Below are 9,797 nucleotides of genomic sequence, written 5' to 3' on the forward strand. Positions count from 1 at the left end.
TAATAATAATAATAATAATAATAATAATAATCATCATCATCATCATTATAATCATAATAAAAATAGTTACAATAATAATAACAATCATAATAATAATTAATAATAATAATTATAAGAAAAAGAAAACTACCTTAGAAGCTTTTCTAACAAAAAAAATGCCACGAACTGGGTTCGAAGCCGAGACCTCTCGCTCACCAACACAACACCTTAACCAACTAATCCATTCCAGTTTTCCTGATCAATACCAGACTCTGATTTATGTAACACTTTTATTTTCATTTGGGCCCAACAGAATGAAATCCATTTAATTGGTTCCACGAGCCCAACAGCCCACACAGTTTTTAAAAAAGAAAAAATTACTTGCAGCCTACTGGGTTCGAACTCACGACCATTTAAATACCCTGTGTTCCAATTTTCTGATAATGATCTAATCCTAAAATAAATATATACTTCGTTCTGTTTCATCTCCTTCATCACTCAATTGACTCTCCAAATCATAACAGACAACAAAAAAAAAAAAAGTTTTCATATTTATTCACAAACGAAAAGACTTGGTTGATTGTTTAATTTAATTAAAACAAAACAAAAAAAAATATAAATATGTATGTTGCTGTATGCTCGTCGATATATAAAAATAAAAATAAAAATAAATTAAATTGATTTTGATTTCGAGCCTGTTTTGGACAAATGTTACAACACGAAATATGTTTCAAATCATTCCCATAATCTATTGGAATCGTCAATTTAACTGAAAACATCAAAACGATTACGAATTTCGCGATGAACATAAACTTTGACTTTTTGACATCTAACTTTGACTTCGAATTTGAAATTCGTTAAGAAAAATTAGAAGGTGGAATTTTGAAGAAAGATTGAATAACTAATTCCTAACCTAACTGCATTAACACAATTTGAAATTTATTTTGAAATCAAACCTTTTGAAATTTCTAACACGAGCAGAGTAATACACTGGTTCTTCATAAATTTTCTTTTTTTTTATCGATAATTTTAAATCTGTTGAGGGTGTTTGTGATTGGTAAATGATAAAGATGATGGAAAATTGATTGAATGATCACTACAGCTCGATTAATATGTAAGGAATTTTCTTATGGGTTGACAAATAAAGAAAATACAAAATAAAAGAATGACAAAATGTCTAACAGATTCAATTATTTGGTTTATAATCACTGTTATTGATTGGTACAAATAGACAAGGAAACAAAAATATAGCTGTAGATGATATATTCGCGAGATTGGATCTGATCCTGATTCTATATCTATATATTTATGATAAATAAATTATAATTATAATTATATTACAAATAATAATAATATAAATAATAATACTAGTTTGCACATATCTAATTTCATATTCGTAACATAATATTATTAATATTGATATTTATTTTAATAATACCTGAAAGTAAGAATATTTAATAATCATAATAATAACTTTTTATTAAATTATTATTATTTATACATTATATATATATATATATATATATATATATATATATATATATATATATATATATTACAATAATTAGAAATCATATATAGTCATAAAATATCATATATATATTTATTTTAATAGTAACTTAGTTATTCCAATTATTATTTTACATTTTTAATTCTAATTAATTAAATGTACTTTATTAACTCAATATTTTTATATATACACCTATATTTATATTTATATTTTTATTTATATCTATATCTATATATGTATTTACATATTTAGTTACAAATAGTTGTTCGTGAATCGTCGGGATTAGTCAAAGGTTTGAGTGTATCCATGAAAACAGTTTAAAGATTTGGAGATTCAATTAAATAGACTTTGCTTATCGAGTCGGAGTTATATAAAGATTAAGTTTAAATTTGATCGGAAATTTCCGGGTCATCACAAGATGCTTCTCCGATCCTTTGGGTATTTCATCCTTTAAATTTCTCTCTTTTAAAACTCCTTGTTACACCTCCTTTATTTGGGTAGTAAGGTTATTATGAATCATTATATTCATAGATTTTACTCGAATGGGTTCTCTGTCCTTCCTGCTCAAGGCATCGGCTACCACATTTGCCTTCCCCGGGTGGTAACGAATCTCAAAGTCATAATCATTCAATAATTCAATCCACCTACGCTGCCTCATATTCAGTTGTTTCTGATTAAATATGTGTTGAAGACTTTTGTGGTCGGTATATATAATACTTTTGACCCCATATAAGTAGTGCCTCCAAGTCTTTAATGCAAAAACAACCGCGACTAATTCCAAATCATGCGTCGTATAATTTTGTTCGTGAATCTTCAAATGTCTAGACGCATAAGCAATCACCTTCGTTCGTTGCATTAATACACAACCGAGACCTTGCTTTGATGCGTCACAATAAATCACAAAATCATCATTCCCTTCAGGCAATGACAATATAGGTGCCGTAGTTAGCTTTTTCTTCAATAACTGAAACGCTTTCTCTTGTTCATCATTCCATTCAAATTTCTTCCCTTTATGCGTTAATGCAGTCAAGGGTTTTGCTATTCTGGAAAAGTCTTGGATGAACCTTCTGTAGTAACCAGCTAGTCCTAAAAACTGGCGTATGTGTTTCGGAGTTTTTGGGGTTTCCCACTTTTCAACAGTTTCTATCTTTGCCGGATCCACCTTAATACCTTCTTTGTTCACTATGTGACCGTGGAATTGAACTTCTTCCAACCAAAATGCACACTTTGAAAACTTAGCGTACAATTCTTCCTTCCTCAATACTTCTAACACCTTTTTCAAATGTTCACCGTGTTCTTGGTCATTCTTTGAGTAAATAAGTATGTCATCAATGAAAACAATGACAAACTTGTCAAGTTATGGTCCACACACTCGGTTCATAAGGTCCATAAACCAAACGACATGACCATAAACTCGTAATGACCGTAACGTGTTCTGAAAGCAGTCTTTGGAATATCATCTTCTTTCACCCGCATTTGATGATACCCGGAACGTAAGTCAATCTTTGAATAAACAGACGAGCCTTGTAGTTGATCAAATAAGTCATCGGTTCTCGGTAGTGGGTAGCGGTTCTTGATGGTAAGTTTGTTCAACTCTCGGTAGTCGATACACAACCTGAAAGTACCATCTTTCTTCTTGACAAACAAAACAGGAGCTCCCCACGGTGATGTGCTTGGTCGAATGAAACCACGCTCTAAAAGTTCTTGTAATTGGCTTTGCAGTTCTTTCATCTCGCTGGGTGCGAGTCTGTAAGGAGCACAAGCTATTGGTGCAGCTCCTGGTACAAGATCTATTTGAAAATTCAACGGATCGATGTGGGGGTAATCCCGGTAATTCTTTCGAAAATACATCGGGAAATTCTTTTGCAATGGGAACATCATTGATGCTCTTTTCTTCAGTTTGTACTTTCTCGACGTGTGCTAGAACAGCATAGCAACCTTTTCTTATTAGTTTTTGTGCATTCAAATTACTAATAAGATGTAGCTTCGTGTTGCCCTTTTCTCAGTACACCATTAAGGGTTTTCCTTTTTCTCGTATAATGCGAATTGCATTTTTGTAACAAACAATCTCTGCTTTCACTTCTTTCAACCAGTCCATACCGATTATCACATCAAAACTCCCTAACTCTACTGGTATCAAATCAATCTTAAATATTTCACTAACCAGTTTAATTTCTCGATTCCGACATATATTATCTGCTGAAATTAATTTACCATTTGCTAATTCGAGTAAAAATTTACTATCCAAAGGCGTCAATGGACAACTTAATTTAGCACAAAAATCTCTACTCATATAGCTTCTATCCGCACCCGAATCAAATAAAACGTAAGCAGATTTATTGTCAATAAGAAACGTACCCGTAACAAGATCCGGGTCTTCCTGTGCCTCTGCCGCATTAATATTGAAAACTCTTTCGCGGCCTTGTCCATTCATGTTCTCCTGGTTCGGGCAATTTCTAATAATGTGGCCCGGTTTTCCACATTTATAACAAACTACATTGGCATAACTTTCTCCGACACTACTTGCTCCGCCATTACTCGTTCCGACACCATTTGTTCCTTTCGTTCTATTAACCCCTGGTCCATAGACCTCACACTTCACCGCGCTATGACCATTTCTTTTACACTTGTTGCAAAATTTGGTGCAGAACCCCGAGTGATACTTTTCACACCTTTGGCATAGCTGCTTCTGATTGTTGTTGTTGTTGCGGTTATTATTGTTGTTGGGATGATTGTTGTAGTTGCTATTGTTGTTGTTGTTGTTGTTGTTGTTGTTGTTGTTGGGCCGTTTGTTGTAGTTGCGATTGATGTTGCGATTGTTGGGATAATTGTTGCGATTATTGTTGTAATTGCTGTTGTTGTTGTATTGGTGATTCTTATCACCGTTTTCCTCCCACTTTCTTTTGACTTGCTTCACATTGGCCTCTTCAGCAGTCTGTTCTTTAATTCTTTCTTCAATCTGGTTCACTAGTTTGTGAGCCATTCTACATGCCTGTTGTATGGAGGCGGGCTCGTGTGAACTTATATCTTCTTGGATTCTTTCCGGTAATCCTTCACAAACGCGTCGATCTTCTCTTCCTCATCTTCGAATGCTCCCGGACACAATAGGCACAATTCTGTGAATCGTCTTTCATACGTGGTAATATCAATTCCTTGGGTTCGTAACACTCTAAGTTCTGTCTTGAGCTTATTGACCTCGATTCTGGGACGGTACTTCTCGTTCATCAAGTGCTTGAATGCTGACCACGGTAGTGCGTACGCATCGTCTTGTCCCACTTGCTCTAGATAGGTATTCCACCATGTTAACGCAGAACCTGTGAAGGTATGCATAGCGTACTTCACTTTGTCCTCTTCAGTACACTTACTTATGGCAAACACTGATTCGACCTTCTCGTTCCACCATTTCAATCCGATCGGTCCTTCGGTTCCATCAAATTCCAAAGGTTTGCAGGCAGTGAATTCTTTGTAGGTGCAACCTACACGATTTCCTGTACTGCTAGATCCAAGGTTATTGTTGGTATGTAGCGCAGCCTGTACTGCGGCTATGTTTGAAGCTAGAAAAGTACGGAATTCCTCTTCATTCATATTCACGGTGTGTCGAGTAGTCGGTGCCATTTCCTTCAAAATAGTCAAATGGAACAAGTTAATCATACAGAATATTAAGAGTAGTTAATAGTATTTCGTAGCATAATATGAACTCATTTATAAAAGCTTTTTCTTCATATTAGCATTTTATAAGTTTAAATTCGGGTAGTACCTACCCGTTAAGTTCATACTTAGTAGCTAATATACAATTCAACTACTACAATTCTATATGAAAAACTGATTATAATAATATTTCGCGTTCAAACTTTTACACAATATTTTACAAACTTACAATACCGCTTATTTTACATATAGCATGAAATATAGCACACAATAAATTTGATACAAGATGGTTGTGAAGATAATTCTAGCTAGTACACAAGTCGTTCAGCAAAGGCAATAAAGACACGTAATTCATACGTCCAAAAACAAGTCATGCATTCTGGTTTTACTAGGATTACTTCCCATCCTTAGTCTTGTGGAACATAACCGTTATGGCCGTTGATAAGACAGCGTGTTGTAACGTCGTCAAAGGGACGAGGGTTACGTAATGTCCAACAGTCCCATAACAATCTAAAAACCTCATTTCTTACCCCAATTACCGACTCCGTCACTTGTGGGAACGTTTTGTTTAATAGTTGTAGCCCGATGTTCTTGTTCTCACTTTGGTGAGATGCGAACATTACTAATCCGTAAGCATAACATGCTTCTTTATGTTGCATGTTAGCCGCTTTTTCTAAATCACGAAGTCCAATATTCGGATATATTGAGTCAAAATAATTTCTTAACCCATTGTGTAAAATAGCATTTGGGTTCCCCGCAATATATGCGTCAAAGTAAACACATCGTAACTTATGGATTTCCCAATGTGATATCCCCCATCTTTCGAACGAAAGCCTTTTATAAACCAAGGCATTCTTGGAACGTTCTTCGAATGTCTTACAAACTGATCTCGCCTTAAATAGTTGTGCCGAAGAATTCTGACCGACTCTAGACAAGATTTCATCAATCATGTCTCCGGGTAGGTCTCTTAAAATATTGGGTTGTCTATCCATTTTGTGTTTTTATACTGTAAAATAGACAAGAGTTAGATTCATAAAAAATACTTATTAATACAAGCAATTTTTACATATATCATAAAGCATAAGCACACTATATTACATATATTACACCACACGAATACAACTATCTTATTCGGACTCGCTTGTTTCTTCTTCTTCGGTTTTGGTTCATTTTGCCAAGTTTCTAGGGATATATGATGTTCCCCTAATACGAGCCGTCGTTTTCCACATTGGTTTAGAAAAACCTGGTGGTTTAGAGGTTCCCGGGTCATTGTTACAACTTAAGGACTTCGGGGGTTGACGATACATATAAAGTTCATCGGGGTTGGAATTAGATTTCTCTATTTTTATGCCCTTTCCCTTATTATTTTCTTTTGCCTTTTTAAATTCAGTTGGGGTAATTTCTATAACATCATCGGAATTCTCGTCGGAATCCGATTCATCGGAGAATTGGTAATCCTCCCAATATTTTGCTTCCTTGGCGGAAACACTGTAGTGACCCGAACTTTTCCATGTTTATATATATTAATTGAGATTGATATTTACATGATTAAATGTTTCCAAGATGTTAAGCAATCAAACTTGTTAAGACTTGATTAATTGAAATATGTTTCATATAGACAATTGACCACCCAAGTTGACCGGTGATTCACGAACGTTAAAACTTGTAAAAACTATATGATGACATATATATGGATATATATATAGTTAACATGATACTATGATAAGTAAACATATCATTAAGTATATTAACAATGAACTACATATGTAAAAATAAGACTACTAACTTAATGATTTTTAAACGAGACATATATGTAACGATTATCGTTGTAAAGACATTTAATGTATATATATCATATTAAGAGATATTCATACATGATAATATCATGATAGTATAATAATTTAAAATCTCATTTGATATTATAAACATTGGGTTAACAACATTTAACAAGATCGTTAACCTAAAGGTTTAAAAACAACACTTACATGTAACGACTAACGATGACTTAACGACTCAGTTAAAATGTATATACATGTAGTGTTTTAATATGTATTTATACACTTTTGAAAGACTTCAATACACTTATCAAAATACTTCTACTTAACAAAAATGCTTACAATTACATCCTCGTTCAGTTTCATCAACAATTCTACTCGTATGCACCCGTATTCGTACTCGTACAATACACAACTTTTAGATGTATATACTATTGGTATATACACTCCAATGATCAGCTCTTAGCAGCCCATGTGAGTCACCTAACACATGTGGGAACCATCATTTGGCAACTAGCATGAAATATCTCATAAAATTACAAAAATATGAGTAATCATTCATGACTTATTTACATGAAAACAAAATTACATATCCTTTATATCTAATCCATACACCAACGACCAAAAACACCTACAAACACTTTCATTCTTCAATTTTCTTCATCTAATTGATCTCTCTCAAGTTCTATCTTCAAGTTCTAAGTGTTCTTCATATATTCTACAAGTTCTAGTTACATAAAATCAAGAATACTTTCAAGTTTGCTAGCTCACTTCCAATCTTGTAAGGTGATCATCCAACCTCAAGAAATCTTTGTTTCTTATAGTAGGTTATCATTCTAATACAAGGTAATAATCATATTCAAACTTTGGTTCAATTTCTATAACTATAACAATCTTATTTCAAGTGATGATCTTACTTGAACTTGTTTTCGTGTCATGATTCTGCTTCAAGAACTTCGAGCCATCCAAGGATCCGTTGAAGCTAGATCCATTTTTATCTTTTCCAGTAGGTTTATCCAAGGAACTTAAGGTAGTAATGATGTTCATAACATCATTCAATTCATACATATAAAGCTATCTTATTCGAAGGTTTAAACTTGTAATCACTAGAACATAGTTTAGTTAATTCTAAACTTGTTCGCAAACAAAAGTTAACCCTTCTAACTTGACTTTTAAAATCAAATAAACACATGTTCTATATCTATATGATATGCTAACTTAATGATTTAAAACCTGGAAACACGAAAAACACCGTAAAACCGGATTTACACCGTCGTAGTAACACCGCGGGCTGTTTTGGGTTAGTTAATTAAAAACTATGATAAACTTTGATTTAAAAGTTGTTATTCTGAGAAAATGATTTTTATTATGAACATGAAACTATATCCAAAAATTATGGTTAAACTCAAAGTGGAAGTATGTTTTCTAAAATGGTCATCTAGACGTCGTTCTTTCGACTGAAATGACTACCTTTACAAAAACGACTTGTAACTTATTTTTTTGACTATAAACCTATACTTTTTTCTATTTAGATTCATAAAATAGAGTTCAATATGAAACCATTGCAATTTGATTCACTCAAAACGGATTTAAAATGAAGAAGTTATGAGTAAAACAAGATTGGATAATTTTTCTCATTTTAGCTACGTGAAAATTGGTAACAAATCTATTCCTACCATAACTTAATCAACTTGTATTGTATATTATGTAATCTTGAGATACCATAGACACGTATACAATGTTTCGACCTATCATGTCGACACATCTATATATATTTCGGAACAACCATAGACACTCTATATGTGAATGTTAGAGTTAGCTATACAGGGTTGAGGTTGATTCCAAAATATATATAGTTTGAGTTGTGATCAATACTGAGATACGTATACACTGGGTCGTGGATTGATTCAAGATAATATTTATCGATTTATTTCTGTACATCTAACTGTGGACAACTAGTTGTAGGTTACTAACGAGGACAACTGACTTAATAAACTTAAAACATCAAAATATATTAAAAGTGTTGTAAATATATTTTGAACATACTTTGATATATATGTATATATTGTTATAGGTTCGTGAATCAACCAGTGGCCAAGTCTTACTTCCCGACGAAGTAAATATCTGTGAAAGTGAGTTATAGTCCCACTTTTAAAATCAAATATTTTTGGGATGAGAATACATGCAGGTTTTATAAATGATTTACAAAATAGACACAAGTATGTGAAACTACATTCTATGGTTGAATTATCAAAATCGAATATGCCCCTTTTTATTAAGTCTGGTAATCTAAGAATTAGGGAACAGACACCCTAATTGATGCGAATCCTAAAGATAGATCTATTGGGCCTAACAAACCCCATCCAAAGTACCTGATGCTTTAGTACTTCGAAATTTATATCATATCCGAAGGGCGTCCCGGAATGATGGGGATATTCTCATATATGCATCTTGTTAATGTCGGTTACCAGGTGTTCACCATATGAATGATTTTTATCTCTATGTATGGGATGTGTATTGAAATATGAAATCTTGTGGTCTATTATTATGATTTGATATATATAGGTTAAACCTATAACTCACCAACATTTTTGTTGACGTTTTAAGCATGTTTATTCTCAGGTGATTATTAAGAGCTTCCGCTGTCGCATACTTAAATAAGGACGAGATTTGGAGTCCATGCTTGTATGATATTGTGTAAAAACTGCATTCAAGAAACTTATTTTGTTGTAACATATTTGTATTGTAAACCATTATGTAATGGTCGTGTGTAAACAGGATATTTTAGATTATCATTATTTGATAATCTACGTAAAGCTTTTTAAACCTTTATTGATGAAATAAAGGTTATGGTTTGTTTTAAAATGAATGCAGTCTTTGAAAAA

This window comes from Rutidosis leptorrhynchoides, chromosome 5 (assembly GCF_046630445.1).
Source record: "Rutidosis leptorrhynchoides isolate AG116_Rl617_1_P2 chromosome 5, CSIRO_AGI_Rlap_v1, whole genome shotgun sequence".
Classification (NCBI taxonomy): Eukaryota; Viridiplantae; Streptophyta; class Magnoliopsida; order Asterales; family Asteraceae; genus Rutidosis; species Rutidosis leptorrhynchoides.